This window comes from Aegilops tauschii, chromosome 7 (assembly GCF_002575655.3).
Source record: "Aegilops tauschii subsp. strangulata cultivar AL8/78 chromosome 7, Aet v6.0, whole genome shotgun sequence".
Lineage (NCBI taxonomy): Eukaryota > Viridiplantae > Streptophyta > Magnoliopsida > Poales > Poaceae > Aegilops > Aegilops tauschii.
This window is the reverse complement of record NC_053041.3, coordinates 371,684,903-371,696,466: the sequence shown is the minus strand read 5'-3', so window position 1 is coordinate 371,696,466 and position 11,564 is coordinate 371,684,903.

Here is an 11,564-nt window from a genome sequence, read left to right as displayed (position 1 = left end):
GACCGACTCCTGCCTGCATCTACTACTATTACTCCACACATCGACCGCTATCCAGCATGCATCTAGAGTATTAAGTTCATAAGAACCGAGTAACGCTTTAAGCAAGATGACATGATGTAGAGGGATAAACTCATGCAATATGATATAAACCCCATCTTTTTATCCTTGATGGCAACAATACAATACGTGCCGTTTTCCCTACTGTCACTGGGATCGAGCACCGCAAGACTGAACCCAAATCTAAGCACTTCTCCCATTGCAAGAAAGATCAATCTAGTAGGCCAAACCAAACTGATAATTCGAAGAGACTTGCAAAGATAACCAATCATACATAAAAGAATTCAGAGAAGATTCAAATATTGTTCATAGATAATCTTGATCATAAACCCACAATTCATCGGATCTCGACAAACACACCGCAAAAAGAGTTACATCAAATAGATCTCCAAGAGAAACGAGGAGATCTTTGTATTGAGATCCAAAGAGAGAGAGAGAGAAGAAGCCATCTAGCTAATAACTATGTACCCGAAAGTCTGAGGTAAACTACTCACACATCATCGGAGAGGCTATGGTGTTGATGTGGAAGCCCTCCGTGATCGATGCCCCCTCCGGCGGAGCGCCGAAAAATGCCCCAAGATGGGATCTCACAGGTACAGAAGGTTGCGGCGGTGGAGAGCTACGAGGGGCCCACAAGGGTGGAGGGCGCGCCCAGGGGGGTAGGCGCGCCCCCCTGCCTCGTGGCCTCCTCATTGATTGCTTGACGTCCACTCCAAGTCCTCTGGATCACGTTTGTTCCAAAAATCACGTTCCCGAAGGTTTCATTCCGTTTGGACTCCGTTTGATATCCTTTTCCTTCGAAACACTGAAATAGGCAAAAAAACAGCAATTTGGGCTGGGCCTCCGGTTAATAGGTTAGTCCCAAAAATAATATAAAAGTGTATAATAAAGCCCATTAAACATCCAAAACAGAATATATAATAGCATGGAACAATAAAAAATTATAGATACGTTGGAGACGTATCAAGCATCCCCAAGCTTAATTCCTGCTCGTCCTCGAGTAGGTAAATGATAAAAACAGAATTTTTGATGTGGAATGCTTCTTAGCATAAATTTCAATGTAATTCTCTTATGTGTGGCATGAATATTCAGATCCGAAAGATTCAAGATAAAAGTTTAATATTGACATAAAAATAATAATACTTCAAGCATACTAACAAAGCAATCATGTCTTCTCAAAATAACATGGCCAAAGAAAGTTATCCCTACAAAATCATATAGTCTGGCTATGCTCTATCTTCATGACATAAAGTATTTAATCATGCACAACCCCGATGACAAGCCAAGCAATTGTTTCATACTTTTGATGTTCTCAAACTTTTTCAATCTTCACGCAATACATGAGTGTGAGCCATGGACATAGCACTATATGTGGAATAGAATGGTGGTTGTGGAGAAGACAAAAAAAAGAAGAAGATAGTCTCACATCAACTAGGCGTATCAATGGGCTATGGAGATGCCCATCAATAGATATCAATGTGAGTGAGTAGGGATTGCCATGCAACGGATGCACTAGAGCTATAAGTGTATGAAATCTCAACGAAAGAAACTAAGTGGGTGTGCATCCAACTCGCTTGCTCACGAAGACCTAGGGCATTTTGAGGAAGCCCATCATTGGAATATACAAGCCAAGTTCTATAATGTAAAATTCCCACTAGTATATGAAAGTGACAACATAGGAGACTCTCTATCATGAAGATCATGGTGCTACTTTGTAGCACAAGTGTGGAAAAAGGATAGTAACATTGTCCCTTCTCTTTTTCTCTCTTTTTTTATTTGGGCCTTTTCTCTTTTTTATGGCCTCTTTTTTTCGTCCGGAGTCTCATCCCGACTTGTGGGGGAATCATAGTCTCCATCATCCTTTCCTCACTGGGACAATGCTCTAATAATGATGATCATCACACTTTTATTTACTTACAACTCAAGAATTACAACTCAATACTTAGAACAAAAATATGACTCTATGTGAATGCCTCCGGCGGAGTACTGCGATATGCAATGAATCAAGAGTGACATGTATGAAAATTATGAACGGTGGCTTTGCCACAAATACGATGTCAACTACATGATCATGCAAAGCAATATGACAATGATGGAACGTGTCATAGTAAACGGAACGGTGGTAAGTTGCATGGCAATATATCTCGGAATGGCTATGGAAATGCCATAATAGGTAGGTATGGTGGCTGTTTTGAGGAAGGTAATGGTGGGTGTATGGTACCGGCGAAAGTTGCGCGATATTAGAGAAGCTAGCAATGGTGGAAGGGAGAGAGTGCGTATAATCCATGGACTCAACATTAGTCATAAAGAACTCACATACTTATTGCAAAAATCTATTAGTTATCGAAACAAAGTACTACACGCATGCTCCTAGGGGGATAGATTGGCAGGAAAAGACCATCGCTCGTCCCCGACCGCCACTCATAAGGAAGACAATGAATAAATAAATCATGCTCCAACTTCATCACATAACGGTTCACCATACGTGCAGGCTACGGGAATCACAGACTTTAACACAAGTAATTCTCAAATTCACAACTACCCAATTAGCATGACTCTAATATCACCATCTTCATATCTCAAAACACTTATCAAGTATCAAACTTCTCTTAGTATTCAACGCACTTATAAGAAAGTTTTTACTAATCTTGGATGCCTATCATATTAGGACTAATTTCACAATTTAAGCAAATTAGCATGCTGTTTTGTAGGACTCTCAAAATAATATAAGTGAAGCATGAGAGAACAATATTTTCTATAAAACAAAACCACCAGCGTGCTCTAAAAGATATAAGTGAAGCACTAGAACAAAAACTATATTGCTCAAAAGATATAAGTGAAGCACATAGAGTATTCTAATAAATTTCGAATCATGTGTGTCTCTCTCGAATGGTGTGTAAAGCAAGGATGATTGTGGTAAACTAAAAATCAAAGACTCAAATCAAACAAGACGCTCCAAGCAAAACACATATCATGTGGTGAATAAAAATATAGCCCCAAGTAAAGTTAACGATAGACGAAGACGAAAGAGGGGACGCCTTCCGGGGCATCCCCAAGCTTAGGATTTTGGTTGTCCTTGAATTTTACCTTGGGGTGCCTTGGGCATCCCCAAGCTTGGTCTCTTGCCAATCCTTGTTCCATAATCCATCAAATCTTTACCCAAAACTTGAAAACTTCACAACACAAAACTTATCAGAAAATCTCATGAGCTCCGTTAGCGAAAGAAGGAAAAACACCACTTCAAAGTACTGTAATGAACTCATTCTTTATTTATATTGGTGTTAAACCTACTGTATTCCAACTTCTCTATGGTTTATAAACTCTTTTACTAGCCATAGATTCATCAAAATAAGCAAACAACACACGAAAAACAGAATCTGTCAAAAATAGAACAGTCTGTAGTAAGCTGTAACTAACGCAAACTTCTGAACTCAGAAAATGTACCAAAATAGGACGACATAGATAATTTGTTTATTGATCTACTGCAATTGGAATCAGTATTTTATCATGTTCTGGTGATTTTAAACAATTGTTTTCGTGAACAGAAAGTCTCTGGAATTTTCAGCAAGATCAAATAACTATCATCCAAGAAGATCCTATTGGTTATACTTGGCACAAACACTAATTAAAACACAAAACCACATATAACCAGAGGCTAGATCAAAGATTTATTCCTAAACAGAACCAAAAAGCAAGAAAACTAAAAGTAAATTGGGTTGCCTCCCAACAAGCGCTATCGTTTAACGCCCCTAGCTAGGCATAAAAACAAGGATAGATCTAGGTATTGCCATCTTTGGTTGGCAATCCATAAGTGGCTCTCATAATAGATTCATAAGGTAATTTAATCTTGTTTCTAGGGAAGTGTTCCATGCCTTTCCTTAACGGAAATTGGAATCTAATATTCCCTTCCTTCATACCAATAATTGCACCAATCGTTCTAAGGAAAGGTCTACCAAGAATAATAGGACATGAAGGATTGCAATCTATATCAAGAACAATAAAATCTACGGGCACATAATTCCTATTTGCAACAATAAGAACATCATTAATTCTTCCCATAGGTTTCTTAATAGTGGAATCCGCAAGATGCAAGTTTAAAGAACAATCATCAAATTCACGGAAACCTAGCAAATCACACAAAGTTTTTGGAATCGTGGAAACACTAGCACCCAAATCACACAAAGCATAGCATTCATGATCTTTAATTTTAATTTTAATAGTAGGCTCCCACTCATCATAAAGTTTTCTAGGGATAGAAACTTCCAACTCAAGTTTTTCTTCATAAGATTGCATTAAAGCATCAACGATATGTTTAGTAAAGGCTTTATTTTGGCTATAAGCATGAGGAGAATTTAGCACGGATTGCAACAAGGAAATACAATCTATAAAAGAGCAATTATCAAAATTAAATTCCTTGAAATCCAAGATAGTGGGTTCATTGGTATCTAAAGTTTTGACCTCTTCAATCCCACTTTTACCTATTTTTGCATCAAGATCTAAAAACTCCAAATTTTTGGGACGCCTTCTAACTAAAGTTGACTCATCTCCAGTCCCATCATTATCAAGATTTATATTGCAAAACAAAGATTTAATAGGAGACACATCAATAACTTTTAGATCTTCATCTTTATAATCATAAAAAAAATCGGTTTAGCGGCCATCTATTAACTAAGGTGGCACGCTTATCCGAAATCTCAGCTATTAATTTTTCAAGATGAGCAATCTGAGATTTCAAACCATAAAATTCCTTAGATATCATCGAGCTCTTTATTCAGGTACCCCATAAAGCTTTTTTGTTCCTTAAGCTCGTTTCTAAAGAAATTATTATGCTCAAATTGTAAAGTCATAAAACTTCTGACGTTGCCTTCAATCTCTTCTAACCTTTTAAGGTGAAGATCACCGAATCTAGGTAGAGCCATGAGGGCAACAAGCAACAAGAAGCAAGCGAAAGAAAAAGCGAACGGAAAAAGAGGGCGAATAAAATGGCAAGGGTGAAGTGGGGGAGAGGAAAACGAGAGGCAAATGGCAAATAATGTAATGCGAGGGATAAGAGTTTGTGATGGGTACTTGGTATGTCTTGACTTGTGCGTAGACTCCCCGGCAACGGCGCCAGAAATCCTTCTTGCTACCTCTTGAGCATGCGTTGGTTTTTCCCTTGAAGAGGAAATGGTGATGCAGCAAAGTAGCGTAAGTACTTCCCTCAGTTTTTGAGAACCAAGGTATCAATCCAGTAGGAGGCCACGCTCAAGTCCCTCGTACCTACACAAACAAATAAGAACCTTGCAACCAACGCGATAAAGGGGTTGTCAATCCCTTCACGACCACTTGCAATAGTGAGATCTGATAGAGATGATAAGATAATATTTTTGGTATTTTTATGATAAAGATAAAAAGTAAAGATTGCAAAATAAACGGTGATAGAAATAGCTTGTTGAAGGGAGATTAATATGATGGAAAATAGACCCGGGGGCCATAGGTTTCACTAGTGGCTTCTCTCAAGATAGCATAAGTATTACGGTGGGTGAACAAATTACTATCGAGCAATTGATAGAATTGAGCATAGTTATGAGAACATCTAGGTATGATCATGTATATAGGCATCACATCCGTGACAAGTAGACCGACTCCTACCTGCATCTACTACTATTACTCCACACATCGACCGCTATCCAGCATGCATCTAGAGTATTAAGTTCATAAGAACGGAGTAACGCTTTAAGCAAGATGACATGATGTAGAGGGATAAACTCATGCAATATGATATAAACCCCATCTTTTTATCCTCGATGGCAACAATACAATACGTGTCGTTTCCCCTACTGTCACTGGGATCGAGCACCGCATGATTGAACCCAAAGCTAAGCACTTCTCCCATTGCAAGAAAGATCAATCTAGAAGGCCAAACCAAACTGATAATTCGAAGAGACTTGCAAAGATAACCAATCATACATAAAAGAATTCAGAGGAGATTCAAATATTGTTCATAGATAATCTTGATCATAAACCCACAATTCATCGTATCTCGACAAACACGCCGCAAAAAGAGTTACATCAAATAGATCTCCAAGAAGATCGAGGAGAACTATGTATTGAGATCCAAAGAGAGAGAAGAAGCCATCTAGCTAATAACTATTGACCCGAAGGTCTGAGGTAAACTACTCACACATCATCGGAGAGGCTATGGTGTTGATGTAGAAGCCCTCCGTGATCGATGCCCCCTCCGGCGGAGCGCCGGAAAAGGCCCCAAGATGGGATCTCATGGGTACAGAAGGTTGCGACGGTGGAAATAGGGTTTTGGCTCCTTATATGATGTTTCCAGGGTATATGAGTATATATAGGCGAAAGAGGTCGGTCTGGAGAGCTACGAGGGGCCCACAAGGGTGGAGGGCGCGCCCAGGGGGTAGGCGCGCCCTCCTGCCTCGTGGCCTCCTCGTTGATTGCTTGACGTCCACTCCAAGTCCTCTGGATCACGTTTGTTCCGAAAATCACGTTCCCGAAGGTTTCATTCTGTTTGGACTCCGTTTGATATCCTTTTCCTTCGAAACACTGAAATAGGCAAAAAACAGCAATTTGGGCTGGGCCTCCGGTTAATAGGTTAGTCCCAAAAATAATATAAAAGTGTATAATAAAGCCCATTAAACATCCAAAACAGAATATATAATAGCATGGAACAATAAAAATATAGATACGTTGGAGACGTATCAGATGTGTCAGTACATACCACTCAAACTACAGTTTGTGCCAGTCCATCAATTGATCAAAGAGTCAACATACTCGTGTCTGACAATCAAGCCCCAGAGATTAATCAATGTGATTCAACAGGTAATAGCATGGAAGCCCCTCCTGGCTTCCCTTTACCTGTTTACAAGGGCAATATTATTGTTAATTCTATGCATTTACCAGACTGTGTTGATCCCATGCTCAATGGTCTAAACCCAAATACTGATATAACAGGAGATGGTACTGAATTTTTTTCCAAGGAAGGTCTGGAACTCTACAACAAGTACTTTGCTCCCTCTTCTGACCAGGGGGCCCATATCCAGGTACCAACAGAGTGGTTCAACTTTATTGCTTTAGCTCTGGTAACTCCTGATAATTTTGACTTGGCCAAATCATTGCTCACATCTAAGCTCTGGACTTACTTAATTGAGGGCTCTAGCTGCAAGAAGTGTTTTCCTTTCGTCATTCCGAAATCTTGTATTTCTGGACTGCAACCTATTTGCACATAGGTGGGTACAGAACAGGAGGGTTCATCTGTCCCAACCAATGTCACCCCAGTAGCAGCAAGTGCAACTGCAGAACCTATGCGGCCCCTTGTTAGTACCTCAGCCATTCATGGTCAAAGAAAGAGAAAAGAGAAAGCTCCCATAGTGGAAACTGAGGTAACACTGGTACGCGTCGGTGCTATACAAACGGCTTTTAACCCCTTTCCGTGACGACATTGGATCCGGCGCCTAGTGAGTGACGGTGATAGGGGGGTCCTTCCCACACGACCCAGAAACCGTCGGGGATAGGGACCCTATAGTACTCCTACTCGTTTGTGCTTGCATTGCCATCGCAGTCAGTATTCTGTGGTGCTACGTTTACGATGCGTGGCCCATCACAGAAAATTCACTATTATAGAACGTGTATGATAAGCATACAATCACACACATTTGCTTTTCCCAAACCGTATGCGATAACTAATTAAGAAGATTAGCTAATCATCGTGCGAGGGTCGGACATACGAAACATCGGACCGTCGTAACATCATCGTACACGACAACTATCACACACGCTATTCTGTGGTGCAACATTTACAATGCATACTTCATCAGAAACAGTTCATGGTTGCGAATCGTGTATGATAAGGAAACTAACACAAACGTTTAGTTTGCCCGCACCATTTGTGATATTGTCTGACATCGCACATGCTTTGCAAATGGCAACTGTGTGCATGCTTGCACATGTTTCCTCTCTGTGAACCATCTTGCATTATGGTGTATATCGCAAACGTTTGTGTTTTACCAAACGTGTGTGCCATAACGGCCTGGAGAGCGCAATTTCACCGTAATTTAATTACTGCTATTTCCAATTGTACCAGATTTGAATTTGAATTTGAATTTGAATGTATGCTACAGCTTTATTAATATCCATCAGGTTCAAACAACCAATGCATTATTCAATTCATAGGTACATATGTTCAAGAATTACATAAGAACCAAATAAAGAATAATGAACCACAATTGTATACTCGTACTATTAAAGACGGTAAACAAAGAGGCGAAATACATTCTGGTTGTTGAACAAGGTGAAGCAGAATGCCCATATTGTGCCCTCCTCCATGCAGAAGGCACGCATGACTCTAGTCCACCCCCTTGTGATGGCTGACCGCCCATCGTTCATGATCTTCATGAAAACATCTAGATAATCATCCTGTTCTGGTAGAAATACTTTAACCTTTGCATGCCCACCAATCATGTAGTTTGAGAGGTAATCTTGAGTAAACTGCTTTGGCAACCACTGCAAAGGAAAAAGATTCAGACATTGTCATCTAACACAACTCATTATGGGCAATAAAAACAAGGCTGCAGAGTTCTTACTTACCATCCTGCAGTTTGTTGTTGTCTTGGATAAAGTGTAAACAAATAGTTTAATTGCCATCTTTGGACCCATTTTACTAATAATCTTTATCGGCTTCCTCACTTGATGCTGGTTCATCGATATCTCATTGCCCCATACGCAGAAAGGGTGGAAGCGCGGATCTTTACCAATGACATATGTACCTAAAAGCACCAAGTTAATATTAGAAGCTAAACATCAATTGCACAATGATGTAGTACAACACTCTTTTATAATATCTTATAACATCCAATATACTCACATATTACATGAATTAACATCTTATATTATGGGCCGGAAGGAGTTTAGTGCATTCTTGCAAATTATCGGCTGATTAACTGCTACTGTATCCATGGGTTACAGTTAGTTTGAGCTAGTTCGGGCTCAAATAGCCCTAAAGTATATCTAAACATGAGGGCTAGTTTGAGCTAGTTGCATCTATAACCCACCCAAAAAAACTATCCAACCCAAGAGGTGCTAATTGGAGCTAGTTCTCCTAGTGCATTTATTGTCAATCTAAGCCTGCCATCCAAACAACTCTTGGGATGGAGTTAGTTCAGGGTTAGTCATAAGCTAGAAACTAACTCTAATCTCTAGCTAAGTTGAGTATCCAAACAGGGTTGTGTTGTTGTTGCTGCTGCTATTGCTCTTCTACGTACATCTAGACATCATTAGAACATTAATGTAACACTCTTCCTTGTTGCTATGTAGCCTAGGATTGCATATTTAGACATTAAGTACAGTGCATGTTGCTATGTAGCCTCAGATATATTACATATGGCCCTAGTTAACCTAACGATAAATGGGTTGCAGATATATTCAGTTAAAAGTCCGATTCACCGATTAGTCCCTTCTCAGCCCCCGGCCTATATGGTACCAGCCACCGATATCCTGAACAGTGAGCATATATAAGCCATGGGATGAAACTAACCTCGATGGAAAACAGCAGTCGTTCCCAAAATTTTCTTGTGTAGGTACATCGAGAAGCATGTTAAGCACAACAGGCTAAACATCAACCAAAATTATCCATGGCAGACAAAATAATCTCCAAGATAGCTTTAGTGTGCAGGTTTAAGCACGCTAGTAAAGCAAAACAAGTGGAAAGGTGTGTTAACTGCAACAGGCCTAACATTTAACAACAAGCAAACATAGTCATTCAAACTGGTATTGTGTCGGTCTAAGTACACTGGTTATTGTTAAAAAAATGGAAAGGCGTGTTAACTATAAGATGCAGCAACCAAATGTAGTCATTCATAGTGGTATTGTTGAAATTGGTACTGATGAAATTGAACTGCACAGTTCATACTTGCACATATAGAACATCACGTTGTGAATAATTGGAATAAACAAGGCATACTACAAACAACCAAAGATAGCATTTGAAACTGGACATATGCTAACTACAAACAACCGAGCAATCAAAAAACTTTAAAGAGGCATATGCTAGCTATAATAGGCTTAACAACAAGCAAATATATGCATTCCTATCGGTATGTTTAAAACTGGATTGATGAAATGTACTGCACAGTAAATAATTGCACATATAGAGCATCATATTGTGAACAAATGAAATAAACAAGGCATACTGCAAACAACCAGATATAGCAATTAAAACTGGACATATTCTCACTACACTACAAAAGGGACTCGACAAAACAAATCATGGGTTTCCCCCTATGAAGAGGCACGACAAAACAACTCATGGGTTTCCTCACTTGTCATGGATGGGCTCGTTCCCATGGGAAGAGCACAGACCCTGGATGCGCTCCATGTTGTCGCGGATGGGCTCCTTCCCCTTGGAAGAGCACGGCTATAGGGTGCCCTCCCTGATGTCGCAGACGGGCACTTTCCCCTTGGAAGAGCAGATGGGCTCTTTCCCCTTGGAAGAGCCGGAGAGGGTGCCCTCCTCGTGGTCGCTGTCGTGGTTTTGTCACGGCAGATGTCCTAGAGAAAGGACTTAGTCGTGGAGCCATCGCTACGGGTTAGCTTAAAGGGGTTAAAGCGGACGCCAGGAGAGCCATCGCTGCTAGTTGGGGATATTACCACGGGCTCGTTAATGAAAGGACGCAAGAGAGTTTTATACTAGTTCGGCCCCTTACGATGAAGGTAAAAGCCTACGTCTAGTTGTGATGGAATTGATGGGGTTTCGATGACCAGGGAGCGAATATGCTTTGCCTGAGTCTCGAGTTGTTGTCTGTCGTCCTCTGAACCGCCGCCGGGTCGTCCCCTTATATACATGGGTTGACGCCTGCCGGTTTATAGAATCCCGAGGCCGACTCATAATCGTGTCCGGCTCGGTCTCTGCTACTTCTATCTTACAACACAAATTTACATGTCAATGCCGGTTTATGTCTACAGGCCTTAAACCGGCTTTGGGCCCTGGGCCTTCATGAAGCTTCACCGTCTGCCTTCATGGACTTCAGATACAGATGAACTACGTATGGGGTTAACCCGGCCTCTCCTGGCCGGTTTACGCCCAGTGGTAATATCCCCAACATTAGGCCCCAGATTGATTTGAACTGGTTCATGTCAATCCTCAATACTTAAGAAAATTTCTTCTTCAACATCTTCACACAATCTTGTAAACCGCCGTGACATCATCTTCTAGGATCATGGTAAACCGCCGTGACGTCACCTGTCATTAACGAGCCTCCGACAATCGAGGTGACGGCTCCACCTCATATCCAAAATCTAGGCTCCTTGATTTTCGCGCCTAACGCTTATCTTTCTGCCCTTATAAATAGGGCCAGGGGGTCTTTCCATTCCCCCCCGGTATCTCTTCACCTCGTCCTCTTCCTTGCGCTGCCCGACCTTTGGAGCTCTGCCGCCACCGTCGACCTTCGCTTCTGCCTCAACTCCGGCCGCTGCATCACCCTGAACGAACCAGAGAATCGCGGCGCCTCTCC